At 34.3% G+C, this 14565-nt stretch overlaps 1 protein-coding gene across 1 annotated transcript in view; it reads left to right on the top strand.

The window, feature by feature from the left end:
• Positions 1–4718: 4718 nt before the first annotated feature.
• Positions 4719–14565, top strand: part of LOC139503802 (uncharacterized) — a 42610-nt gene continuing 32763 nt past the window's right edge. The window contains exon 1 of the mRNA XM_071293732.1: positions 4719–4835. The gene's annotated coding sequence lies outside the window, so the exon portion shown is untranslated. The remainder of the gene's footprint in view (positions 4836–14565) is intronic.

Below are 14565 nucleotides of genomic sequence, written 5' to 3'. Positions count from 1 at the left end.
TTTGGTATTTTATTCTTTTGGTAAAAGATGGCCATTTTAAAGATGAAAACATGAAATTAAATGGAATAGAAATATCGCATTCCAGTAAAACTCTTGCTACTCTTTTTCGAAGTTTTATGATTCTACCTGAATCTTTTTGTAATAAATTTCCCCAAACTGAACTACAATAGTCTATATATGGTAGAATATATGCATTATACAATAGTTGCCTTGTGCCTATTGGCAAATATACTTTAACTTTATATAAAAGCGGTGTTTTAGATGATCTTAGATGAGATAATCTTACATATACGATCAACATGATCTTCCCAGCTTACATTTTCATCAATGTCAATTCCAAGTAATTTGAAAGAATGGACATGCTCAATACATGTTTCGTTGACGGTAATACATAATTATGATAGTTGTGTAAGTTTTTGATTTGAACTCAATTTTATACACTTCGTTTTTTGTGCATTGATTTTCATACTGTTATTGTTACACCAAGATTGTATAGCATTTAAATCATTTTGCAATATGCTGTTTATTTTTTCAATGTTTTTTATCATGAAAATGCAATGTTGAATCATTAGCATATAAATCCATGACGTTGGATTGTTAAACATGAAGTGGTAAATCATTTATATGTATTAAAAATAACAGAGGACCTAAAATAGAACCTCGAGGCACTCCATACTTTACAAACGATTTATCAGATTTAATGTTAGCATATTGGACTTCTTGTTGTCTTTCAGACTAATATGATTTTATCCAATCTATCATATATATATATGTTTTCCGATATGATAAAATGTTAACTTTTCTAAAAGTATGGTATGGTTAATAAGGTCAAAAAGCCTTACTGAAATCTAAAAAAAAAACAGTACCAACTATCTCTCCGTTATCTAAATATTTTAACCATTCGCCAATTGTTTAGTTAGCGCTGTTTGGCACAAATGACCTTGTCTGAAACCTGACTGGGTGATATGTAACATTTTTTTATTGTTTAGGAATTCATATAACTGTGTACATACATGTCTCTCGAAAATTTTAGATATATGGTATTTAAAATAGAAATTGGAGAATATCTCTTGGTCCTCCTTTATGTATAGCAGTTCTTCTTGCACAAGTTTTAATTTTTGCGGAAAACAATTTGAAGTTATACTTTTGTTTATTAAAAAAAATAATGATGGCGATTTTATTTCTACACTTAGCTTTAAAAATTTGGGACCAATTCCATCTAAACCTGCGGATTTATTAATATTAAGATGTTTTAGTTGAGAACACACCTCTCCAACAGAAATGAGTTTTAAATTAAAATTTTCAGTTCTCTTTAATTTTTTACTAGTAAAATTTTGTAGCATAGAAAAGTCCATGTAACGGGTTGTCTATTGGTCATTCTTATGGTACCACATCTTCTTATTGTATATATGCACGACAGATTTTTTTAACAAGTTTTGAATTAAAACAAAAATTGCCTCTAGCATCACCTAGGACATTTATTGTCGGCTGCAGTAAAATTTGTACCGTCACTTTATGTTCTTACTAATTGATACGGTAAACAGAATAAAAAAACAATCTGGTGTTTTGAGCGTTCCTTATCATGGTAATTGCAGAAAACAGCTTCGCGACGCAACGATTTTTGTAAGTTACAGGTCAACTAGAGTTTTTTTTTTTTTTTTTTTATTATTAATTTCATGTTTTAGTTATTAAAATGGTCATTTTCACTCATAAAACTGTTAACTCTGTCATACTTTTGTATTCTTGTCCCAAGTGAGAATCCTGTACTTCTATGGATTTCGTTGCTTGCTGTTTACCATTATCGTTTTTCGATTACTGTTTTAAAGCATAAATCATGCATGCCAGTTTATTTTCCCTATTGAATTATTTCACATTTTGTCATGCCGGGACCTGCAATAACTTATAATTTACTGATTGTTTGAAGTTTGGTTCATTGTTGAAGTTCATACTGGGCATACATTTCTTTAATCCTTATCCTTTTGCCTGCAGTGTATTGTTGGTGCCAGTATTCAAACCACTTTTTAATTTTTCGGTCACAATTATTCAGTTTTGAAATTACTTTTCCGTTTCGTTATAAATCCTTAGCCGATAACAGAAACATATTTTGTATACTGCTTGATCATCACACATGCGCTTACGATTGAAAGGACACGAGAAATCGGTATGCCCAAAAAATGTGTCCTTGTGCGTCAAAACTCATTTTGAGTCTATGCGTCTATACGTTAACGAACCATTATGCGTTTGGTGCCACATGTGTACCATGAGCCATTTTATATAGATACAGGGCGTGTATCATGCTACCTGTTCTTTAACGAACCATTTTGCGTTGGATGCCACATGTATACCAAGAGACATTTTATATAGATACAGGGCGAGAACCATGCTATTTGTTCGTTAACGAACAACTATGCGTTTGGTGCCACGTGTGTACCAAGAGACATTTTATATAGATACTCGGCGAGAATCATGCTATCTGTTCTTTAACGAACCATTATGCGTTGGATGCCACATATGTACCAAGAGACATTTTATATAGATACAGGGCGTGAATCATGCTATCTGTTCGTTATCGAACCATTATGCGTTTGGTGCCACGTGTGTACCAAGAGACATTATATATATAGATACTTGGTGAGAAGCATGATGTCTGTTCTTTAACGAACCATTATGCGTTGGATGACACATGTGTACCAAGAGACCTTTTATATAGATACAGGCCGAGAACCACGCTATATGTTCGTTAACGAACCATTAAGCGTTCGGTGCCACGTCTCTACCAAAAGACATTTTATATAGATACTGGGCGAGAATAATGCTATCTGTTCTTTAACGAACCATTATGCGTTGGATGCCACATGTGTACCGAGATACATATTGTATAGATACAGGACGATAACCACGCTATCTGTTCGTTAACGAACTAGTGTGTGTCGGGTGCCACATGTGTACCAAGAGACATATTATATAGATACAGGACGAGAACCACGCTATCTGTCTGTTAACGAACAACTATGTGTTGGATGCCACATGTGTACCAAGAAGACATATCATATAGATACAGGGAAAGCATCATTCTATCTGTGCGTTAACGAACCATTGAGCGGTGCATGGATGCCACATGTGGAACATGATCTGCCTATACTTTCGTTTTTTTGATTTGTGGGCTCGATTTTCTTTCGGCGGGATTTAGTATTACACTACGATGTTACATTTGTGCGAGAGCTACAACACTATAATGTAACTTTTCTTTATCAATTTTTCACTTAACAATCCTCTCGTACCCACTCCAGCCAGCAGTTACACATCATTAGTATATATGAATATAATATATTCACGTCTGCATTATAAATTAATAGATACAAGATAATGTGCATGCATAATTATACGCTAACTGAATAAATAAAATCACAAAATCACTATCAGTCTATTTGTCAAATATAATTCTAGTTCTACAAGCGCACTCGTTAGTTTAAAAAGAAATCACCACCTTTAGATGATAAATATTTCTCTATTCTTGAATTTTTTCACTATTTTTTACCATTTTTTAAGTTTATTTTTTGCCCTTTATTCTGCAAAGTTTGCCTATAATTATTCTCTATTATATATTCTGTAAATCCAATCCAAACAGTCATAGTTGATGGGGGTGATTGGAACTTTTTTGGTGGTATTTTCGTGTCTCTTTTCATCGACATGGTCCAGTGATAACATCCGGGGTATTTTCGTGTCTCTTTTCATCGACATGGTCCAGTAATAACATCCGGGGTATTTTCGTGTCTCTTTTCATCGACATGGTCCAGTGATAACATCCGGGGTATTTTCGTGTGTCTTTTCGTCGACATGGTCCAGTGATAACATCCGGGGTATTTTCGTGTCTCTTTTCGTCGACATGGTCCAGTGATAACATCCGGGGTATTTTCGTGTCTCTTTTCATCGACATGGTCCAGTGATAACATCCGGGGTATTTTCGTGTCTCTTTTCATCGACATGGTCCAGTGATAACATCCGGGGTATTTTCGTGTCTCTTTTCGTCGACATGGTCCAGTGATAACATCCGGGGTATTTTCGTGTCTCTTTTCATCGACATGGTCCAGTGATAACATCCGGGGTATTTTCGTGTCTCTTTTCATCGACATGGTCCAGTGATAACATCCGGGGTATTTTCGTGTCTCTTTTCATCGACATGGTCCAGTGATAACATCCGGGAGTATTTTCGTGTTTCTTTTCGTCGACATGGTCCAGTGATAACATCCGGGGGTATTTTCGTGTCTCTTTTCATCGACATGGTCCAGTGATAACATCCGGGGTATTTTCGTGTCTCTTTTCATCGACATGGTCCAGTGATAACATCCGGGAGTATTTTCGTGTCTCTTTTCGTCGACATGGTCCAGTGATAACATCCGGGGTATTTTCGTGTCTCTTTTCATCGACATGGTCCAGTGATAACATCCGGGGTATTTTCGTGTCTCTTTTCATCGACATGGTCCAGTGATAACATCCGGGGTATTTTCGTGTCTCTTTTCATCGACATGGTCCAGTGATAACATCCGGGGTATTTTCGTGTCTCTTTTCGTCGACATGGTCCAGTGATAACATCCGGGGGTATTTTCGTGTCTCTTTTCATCAACATGGTCCAGTGATAACATACTAACTTATTGATGAAAAGATTACATATTTATTACTTGCAACATATAAATAGCTAAATCTGGTATTAATATATTATACTTTGAATAATCGTGTTTCTACAGTATACCAGGTAACAGGTGTTTTCGCATGCTTGAAGGAGAGTAAAACATGTACAGGTATATTGTACGTTAACCTGTGTTATGACTAGCTCGGTAAGTACCTTTAAATCATCATCTTATATACATTTTGTATTTTTTTTTGGGGGGGGGGATTTTTCTTTTTGATTTTCTGAGATTCGCAAAGAGGATTTTTAACGATCTTTTCATTTTCTGAGTTTATTATGGAGGATTTTTCACAACCTTTTGATTTTCTGAGGGTGACGAGGAAGATTTTTGATGACGGAGGACCACCTATAAATTTCCTTAGGGTGGCGAGGAAGATTTTTCACGACGGAAGTCTGTCAGACAATCTCTTTCTTAGGGTGGCAAGAAAGATTTTTGACGACGAAAGACTACCTTTTGATTTTCGAAGGGTGGCATTGAGGATTTTTGATGACGGAAGACCACCCTTTGATTTTCTGAGGGTGGCAAGGAAGATTTGTATGTCGCCCACTGCAATTCAGCAATTTAACTTTGCTATTATAAATACAAAATTCTAATTTAAACACACCTATTTAATGATTGCAATTAATGAATCAGAACTGTTATCAATGGTATAGATTATTTTTATAGTTCTTATTATATAGCCTTTTTCACCGTTTTCAAATGCTCAAGATATCTTATAAAGATAAGTTTTATTTTCCAAATTATATAATTGATATCTCATACAGTATTTTACATGGCATACATATAATAAACTTTAACTATTCAAATAAAGTCATACAGGAATTATAGGTTAAGTAAACACGTATTTAAGAGTTGCTACTCTGGAAATGTGGCAAACTTATTTTTTTTCTCTCACTTGATTTTATAATATTTTGCTGGAAGTGTATAAATATAAATGATTGTTTAGCTGCAACAGGCACCAAGGAACCATGCTCTAGGATTGTGAGCTTAAAAGCTCTAACAATCCTCCTCGTATCTGATGCAGAAAACAATAGTTCATGTGTATTCACAGCAAGTAAAATATACTGCAGTAATCGGTATTGAGAATAGTGTAGGTTTCCTATACTGCAACAGCCACCAAGTGTGGTACTCAAGGAGATGTGTTATTTACACCGTCCTCCTCGTGTCTGAAGCAGACAAGAAAGCCACATAATTAACAAATTATTCGAAATAGATTTACATGCAGCAGTGAGAATTGACTTATCTTCTGTGTTCATAATCCATATCAGTTTATCTCTTGCGTTAAGAGTTAAAAAGTTAGGGCAACTTTTAGTTATCTCTTGAAATAGATGATTGCGGTCATCATTAAATTTAACACATTGGAATTTTTTTTCATATTAGCTTTGAAGCTATTAAATTTTAGTAATGGTAAAGATATATGATTGATGTCTGGGATCATTTCAAGAATTGACATCATAGAGCCATACCAAGATTTTTTTTGAATGAGAAAGAGTCTATGATATGTTACAAAAGTGTCTGTAAGAAGAGAAAATTTGGAATCAAGATTTCCAAGCGATACCAGTAATTTAACATGGAGTTAATCATATCATAATATAATGGGAATCGCCCTAGCTCAGATAAAACTCCAAAATTCGTGGATTTTTTATGAACACCTAAAACAAGTTTACAAAATTTGATATGTGGTCGCTCACATTTTAAACTGGAATAGATTTTATCAAATGGTAAAGTTCCATTTCTGAATCTTTCTGATAATGGATTAAAAGTTCCCCATATTTCAGACCTATGTATTAAGTGATAACAAATTCTCGCACAATTTATAATAAGCCTTCAATGACTTTTTATACAGTTCATTCTGAGCATATGAAAATGACCCTGATGCACTATTTAAAGTAAACCAAGATAATTATTAACACACATTATAAATACTTCAGAGTTTCTGCTATCTTGTATGAATCTTGACGTAGAATTTTGTTTATCAGGTCAAGATCTATCTGGCCTGAAATTTTCAGATGAATAACCTGTTGTTAGGTTTCTGCCCCTGCATTGGTAATTTAAAGAAAATTTTGCTGTTTTTGGTTATTATCTTGAATATTATTATAGATAGAGATAAACTGTAAAAAGCAATAATGTTCAGTAAAGTAAGATCTACAAATAAGTCAACATGACCAAAATAGCCAGTTGACCCCTTAAGGAGTTATTGTCCTTTATAGTCAATTTTTAACCATAAATCTTCACCTTTGAAGCTACTTGAACAAATTTAACCAAACTTGTCCACAATTATCATTAGGGTAAATAGTATTAGAATTGTGTCCGATTACCCTGCCGGCAAAGCAAGATGGCAGGTATGGCTAAAAACAGAACAGAGGGGATAAATGCAGTTTTTGTCTCATATCTCTGAAACCAAAGCATTTCGAGCAAATCTTATGAGGATAAAATTGTTCGTTTGGTCAAGATCTATCTGCTCTGCACATAAACCAAGGTGACCGACACAGGCTCTTTAGAGCCTCTAGTTTTGTTCCATCATCAGACATGCAACCTTTCTGCACTACATATTAATATTTATTTCTCATATTAAACCTTTTCGTACTCGCCATAGCATTAACACAACACTCGCCCTATCAATTACATAATATTATTATGAATACGATATATTTGTGTCAGGGTTTATTATTTAAATAATGTCTGTAATATTTCTTCGGTCTATGAAGAAATAACTTTAAAAATGTGTTTCACAGCTAATAACTCGCTGAACGGGTTATTCAAATGAGAGCACACATTTTGGAAGCTATTTCAAATAGACAGAAAGAATATAACAGTCAATCCTTATAATTTAATTCTAAATTCCATTTCGTAAATCTTAAATCATGAAAACACACCGATGACGTAACGGTCACACGACAAAATCATGTTTAAGTGCGGATAAATAAAAAAAAATTCAACCAACGAGAAGACGTGTTACAATAGTTACATCAGAAATTAAATTAGTATTTCAATGCACAGACTTGAATGAGTAACACATCTATAATACTAAAATTACGAGGTCCAATTTGTCAGCCGTCATCACGTAAAACCGATGAATCAAAGAATTCAACTTTATATATATCTAATATACTACAATGGTGTTGATTAAAAATTACATCACTCTAGGCCCATTGTCTTGTCTTGTCTTGTATGAATATCCTGCCTTTGAAAGGCACACCTCTGGTTTCAGAGTAGAATAAATTGGTGTATATAACACCCACAAATGTTTCTCACACTTTTTAAAATCTAAAACAAAATAAGTTAGACTTTAAATAATCACGCCTTTGACTGAGTGGTTGCAAGTAACCCTTTCTTTTTATTCGTCGGTAATGTTAATAATAGTGTATTACGTCTAATATGCAACGCAAAGCAAAGTTTTCTACTAATGTACTCTACAAGATGAAGAAAGTCTGTACATCCACATTTACATTGACAATTACAGAGCAAGGCACTAGCATCCAATATTAGTTGTGTACTAATCTCTAGCATTTCTAATGATCTACATTTAACGCATAGCTCGCTATTTTTAAGAATGTGCGAAAGTTCAAGCATGTGATGATTTCTAGCAGAAGCTAAAGCAGGACATGAATGAATAAAATGAAATAATGTTTCAGAGTCCTCCTCACACAAGAGACATGTTGGGTTGATGTCAATCTGGTTAAAAGCTGCCCTGTTACTTTGGAGAATATATGTTCCTGTAAGGAGTCGTAGTTTGATGGGGAGACGTTTGATGTCTTTTGCAGAAGTCTGGATACTAGCCAGAGCATTGTGAAGATGACCAGTATTATAATAAGCTGTAGAAATATATGAAATACTCTTGTAATAGACAGACATGGTCACCACATGATCAACCCAGTAGGTGTCAATCGCTTTCCTGATAAGGTTTTTCCATTTTAATTTTGAGGGTGGTTCATCTAAAATGTTAAAAATTGATGGTAGGCTGTATTTAATTAATAAAGCTCTAATTTTTGTGAACCAGCTGTCCTTTACATCAGTTGAGATAAGAATTTGTCTTTCTGCAACTTGTCTTTCTATAGAGTTCTCCTGTCTTGAAATATTTGCAAAGGTTCCTAAAGCTAGTTTATGCATCTTGCTGATTACTGGAATGGTACCCGACAGTATATATACGGCCATGTCTGTTGTATTAATTGGGATTGATAAAATTTGTTTGATGCTTTTTCGATAGAAGACTTCAATTGGTTCCATTTGAGTAGAGTTTGGCAGTAGTATTTCTAAGCCATAAATGAGAACTGGCAACACGTAAACCTGGAATAATTGCAGGCATGCTACGGGATTAAGACCATTCTTGCCATGCATGCCAGTTCCCATCAGGCTGTACATTGTTCTCCTTGCTTTGTTGATGTTTTCCTGGATATGGATAGGAATGGTTTGCCGTGGGTTATTACTATGAGTTATTCCTAAATGTACAGCTGTTTCAACATTTTGAATGGGTGTATCATTTAATATGAAGTTAAAATTATCCTCTATTTTTGGTTTCCCAGTTTTAATAATTTTACATTTTGTAGGCTGTAATGAATACTTCTCCTGTCGACTGTAATTCTCCACAGTCGACAAAAGGGTTTGCATATTGGAAGGGTCATTCACTACCAGTGTAACATCATCTGCACAGGTTGGGATAGGACAATGAATGTGTCCAATATAGGATCCCAGTGCACTGTCCTCTACTTGGTTTAGAACATCATTTATATAAAGTTTATATAATTCTGTGCTTAGTATTCCTCCCTGCCTAACTCCCTGCTTAATATCGAATGGTTCAGAGACCAGATTTTCCCATCGAACTGATGTCTGAGCACCAACACTTAGATCATGCAAGAGCAGCCATAATGAACCGGAAATACCGGCTAGATATAACTTCCTATATAAACTACTATGGTTTACGACGTCAAAAGCAGATTTTGCATCGAGCAATGCTACATATAAAGGGGTTTTTCTGTATACTGCATCGATAATGACTTCATTAAGTAGAAGAGCGCAAAATAATGGTGATATTTTAGATGTGAATCCTCTCTGAAATTGGTTTTGGATGGCAGCGATTATTTGCCACAGGTGTTCCTTAAGGAGTATTGATGAGAATTGTTTTCCACGTAATTAATATTGCCAACAATTAAGAAGTTCCGGATCGAGTCCGACACCGATACCAATAGTATATTCACCTGTTACCTATTACCTTATCTGTATGTTTCGCATCTGACAGGCGCACCACCAAACAGTGTATTTAGAATTTTGCTGTAAACTGTTGAGTAAAAAATACTCCACTCCAGGCCCTTTTGTTTTCCAAATTATTAATATTACCAATAAGTGAAGGTTCCAGGTCGACGGGTTTAAACAGAAAGATTTTGAAAGCAGAGAAAACTGTGCACCTTATACATGTTATAATCGGCATGACTTTATCAGATGACAATACCAATACTAAAATAAGGCATACGCATAGTTATATATCAGTCACGGACCCGCGATATCACGGGTGTGTTCTAGTACATACTAAATTAACCAAATAAGCTGCAGCCTTTATGTCAAATCATAATCAGACAAATGGCAAAACATATCGACCCAGTGGTTGTAAATAAGGAGTGAATTCAAACCAAGTAAGAGGAACAAACAAGGTCCCTAATTTATCAAACAGTTTTTTGACTTAAGGACAGGGTTTCATTACTCTTTGTTATTTGTGCATTAAAAGTTTGATCTAAGGACATGGTAACAGTACTCTTTGTTATTTGTACATTCAACATTTAAGCTAAGGATAGGGTACAGTACTCTTTGTTATTTGTACATTCAACGTTTAAGCTAAGGATAGGGTACAGTACTCTTTGTTATTTGTACATTCAACGTTTAAGCTAAGGATAGGGTACAGTACTCTTTGTTATTTGTACATTCAACATTAAAGCTAAGGATAGGGTACAGTACTCTTTGTTATTTGTACATTCAACGTTTAAGCTAAGGATAGGGTACAGTACTCTTTGTTATTTGTACATTCAACGTGTAAGCTAAGAATAGGGTACAGTACTCTTTGTTATTTGTGTATTCAACGTTTAAGCTAAGGATAGGGTACAGTACTCTTTGTTATTTGTACATTCAACGTTTAAGCTAAGGATAGGGTACAGTACTCTTTGTTATTTGTACATTCAACATTAAAGCTAAGGATAGGGTACAGTACTCTTTGTTATTTGTACATTCAACGTTTAAGCTAAGGATAGGGTACAGTACTCTTTGTTATTTGTACATTCAACGTGTAAGCTAAGAATAGGGTACAGTACTCTTTGTTATTTGTACATTCAACGTTTAAGCTAAGGATAGGGTACAGTACTCTTTGTTATTTGTACATTCAACGTTTAAGCTAAGGATAGGGTACAGTTCTCTTTGTTATTTGTACATTCAACATTAAAGCTAAGGATAGGGTACAGTACTCTTTGTTATTTGTATATTCAACGTTTAAGCTAAGGCTAGGGTACAGTACTCTTTGTTATTTGTACATTCAACGTTCAAGCTAAGGATAGGGTACAGTACTCTTTGTTATTTGTACATTCAACATTAAAGCTAAGGATAGGGTACAGTACTCTTTGTTATTTGTACATTCAACGTGTAAGCTAAGAATAGGGTACAGTACTCTTTGTTATTTGTGTATTCAACGTTTAAGCTAAGGATAGGGTACAGTACTCTTTGTTATTTGTACATTCAACGTTTAAGCTAAGGATAGGGTACAGTACTCCCTGTTATTTGTACATTCAACGTTTAAGCTAAGGATAGGGTACAATACTCTTTGTTATTTGTACATTCAACGTTTAAGCTAAGGATAGGGTACAGTACTCTTTGTTATTTGTACATTCAACGTTTAAGCTAAGGATAGGGTACAGTACTCTTTGTTATTTGTACATTCAACGTTTAAGCTAAGAATAGGGTACAGTACTCCCTGTTATTTGTACATTCAACGTTTAAGCTAAGGATAGGGTACAATACTCTTTGTTATTTGTACATTCAACGTTTAAGCTAAGGATAGGGTACAGTACTCTTTGTTATTTGTACATTCAACGTGTAAGCTAAGAATAGGGTACAGTACTCTTTGTTATTTGTGTATTCAACGTTTAAGCTAAGGATAGGGTACAGTACTCTTTGTTATTTGTACATTCAACGTTTAAGCTAAGGATAGGGTACAGTACTCTTTGTTATTTGTACATTCAACGTTTAAGCTAAGGATAGGGTACATTACTCTTTGTTATTTGTACATTCAACATTTAAGCTAAGGATAGGGTACAGTACTCTTTGTTATTTGTACATTCAACGTTAAAGCTAAGGAAAGGGTACAGTACTCTTTGTTATTTGTACATTCAACGTTTAAGCTAAGGATAGGGTACAGTACTCTTTGTTATTTGTACAGTCAACATTAAAGCTAAGGATAGGGTACAGTACTCTTTGTTATTTGTACATTCAACATTTAAGCTAAGGATAGGGTACAGTACTCTTTGTTATTTGTACAGTCAACATTAAAGCTAAGGATAGGGTACAGTACTCTTTGTTATTTGTACATTCAACATTTAAGCTAAGGACATGGTAACAGTACTCTTTGTTATTTGTACATTCAACGTTTAAGCTAAGGATAGGGTACAGTACTCTGTGTTATTTGTACATTCAACGATTAAGCTAAGGATAGGATACATTACTCTTTGTTATTTGTACATTCAACGTTTAAGCTAAGGATAGGGTACAGTACTATTTGTTATTTGTACATTCAACGTTTAAGCTAAGGATAGGGTACAGTACTCTTTGTTATTTGTACATTCAACATTTAAGCTAAGGATAGGGTACAGTACTCTTTGTTATTTGTACATTCAACGTTAAAACTAAGGATAGGGTACAGTACTCTTTGTTATTTGTACATTCAACGTTTAAGCTAAGGATAGGGTACAGTACTCTTTGTTATTTGTACATTCAACATTTAAGCTAAGGATAGGGTACAGTATTCTTTGTTATTTGTACATTCAACGTTTAAGCTAAGGATAGGGTACAGTACTCTTTGTTATTTGTACATTCAACGTTTAAGCTAAGAATAGGGTACAGTATTCTTTGTTATTTGTACATTCAACGTTTAAGCTAAGGATAGGGTACAGTACTCTTTGTTATTTGTACATTCAACGTTTAAGCTAAGAATAGGGTACAGTACTTTTTGTTACTTGTACATTCAACATTAAAGCTAAGGATAGGGTACCAGTAATCTTTGTTATTTGTACATTCAACGTTTAAGCTAAGGATAGGATACAGTACTCTTTGTTATTTGTACATTCAACATTTAAGCTAAGGATAGGGTACCAGTACTCTTTGTTATTTGTACATTCAACGTTTAAGCTAAGAATAGGGTACAATACTCTTTGTTATTTGTACATTCAACAATTAAGCTAAGGATAGGTTACAGTACTCTTTGTTATTTGTACATTCAACGTTAAAGCTAAGGATAGGGTACAGTACTCTTTGTTATTTGTACATTCAACGTTTAAGCTAAGGATAGGGTACAGTACTCTGTGTTATTTGTACATTCAACGTTTAAGCTAAGGATAGGGTACATTACTCTTTGTTATTTGTACATTCAATGTTTAAGCTAAGGATAGGGTACAGTACTCTGTGTTATTTGTACATTCAACGTTTAAGCTAAGGATAGGGTACATTACTCTTTGTTATTTGTACATTCAACGTTTAAGCTAAAAATAGGGTACAGTAATCTTTGTTATTTGTACATTCAACGTTTAAGCTAAGGATAGGGTACAGTACTCTGTGTTATTTGTACATTCAACGTTTAAGCTAAGGATAGGGTACATTACTCTTTGTTATTTGTACATTCAACGTTTAAGCTAAAAATAGGGTACAGTAATCTTTGTTATTTGTACATTCAACGTTTAAGCTAAGGATAGGGTACAGTACTCTGTGTTATTTGTACATTCAACATTTAAGCTAAGGATAGGGTACCAGTACTATTTGTTATTTGTACATTCAACGTTTAAGCTAAAGGATAGGGTACCAGTACTCTTTGTTATTTGTACATTCAGCGTTTAAGCTAAGGATAGGGTACAGTACTCTTTGTTATTTGTACATTCAACATTAAAGCTAAGGATAGGGTACAGTACTCTTTGTTATTTGTACATTCAACGTTTAAGCTAAGGATAGGGTACAGTACTCTGTGTTATTTGTACATTCAACGTTTAAGCTAAGGATAGGGTACCAGTACTCTTTGTTATTTGTACATTCAACGTTTAAGATAAGGATAGGGTACAGTACTCTGTGTTATTTGTACATTCAACGTTTAAGCTAAGGATAGGGTACCAGTACTCTTTGTTATTTGTACATTCAACGTTTAAGCTAAGGATAGGGTACCAGTAATCTTTGTTATTTGTACATTCAACGTTTAAGCTAAGGATAGGGTACAGTACTCTGTGTTATTTGTACATTCAACGTTTAAGCTAAGGATAGGGTACAGTATTCTTTGTTATTTGTACATTCAACGTTTAAGCTAAGGATAGGGTACCAGTACTCTTTGTTATTTGTACATTCAACGTTTAAGCTAAGGATAGGGTACAGTACTCTTTGTTATTTGTACATTCAACGTTTAAGCTAAGGATAGGGTACAGTACTCTTTGTTATTTGTACATTCAACGTTTAAGCTAAGGATAGGGTACAGTACTCTTTGTTATTTGTACATTCAACATTTAAGCTAAGGATAGGGTACAATACTCTTTGTTATTTGTACATTCAACGTTTAAGCTAAGGATAGGGTACAGTACTCTTTGTTATTTGTACATTCAACGTTAAGCTAAGGATAGGATACAGTACTCTTTGTTATTTGTACATTCAA

Source organism: Mytilus edulis, chromosome 14 (genome assembly GCF_963676685.1).
Source record: "Mytilus edulis chromosome 14, xbMytEdul2.2, whole genome shotgun sequence".
NCBI classification, from domain to species: Eukaryota; Metazoa; Mollusca; class Bivalvia; order Mytilida; family Mytilidae; genus Mytilus; species Mytilus edulis.
Note: the sequence above shows the minus strand (reverse complement) of the source record. Positions and strands in the feature narration are given on the sequence as shown.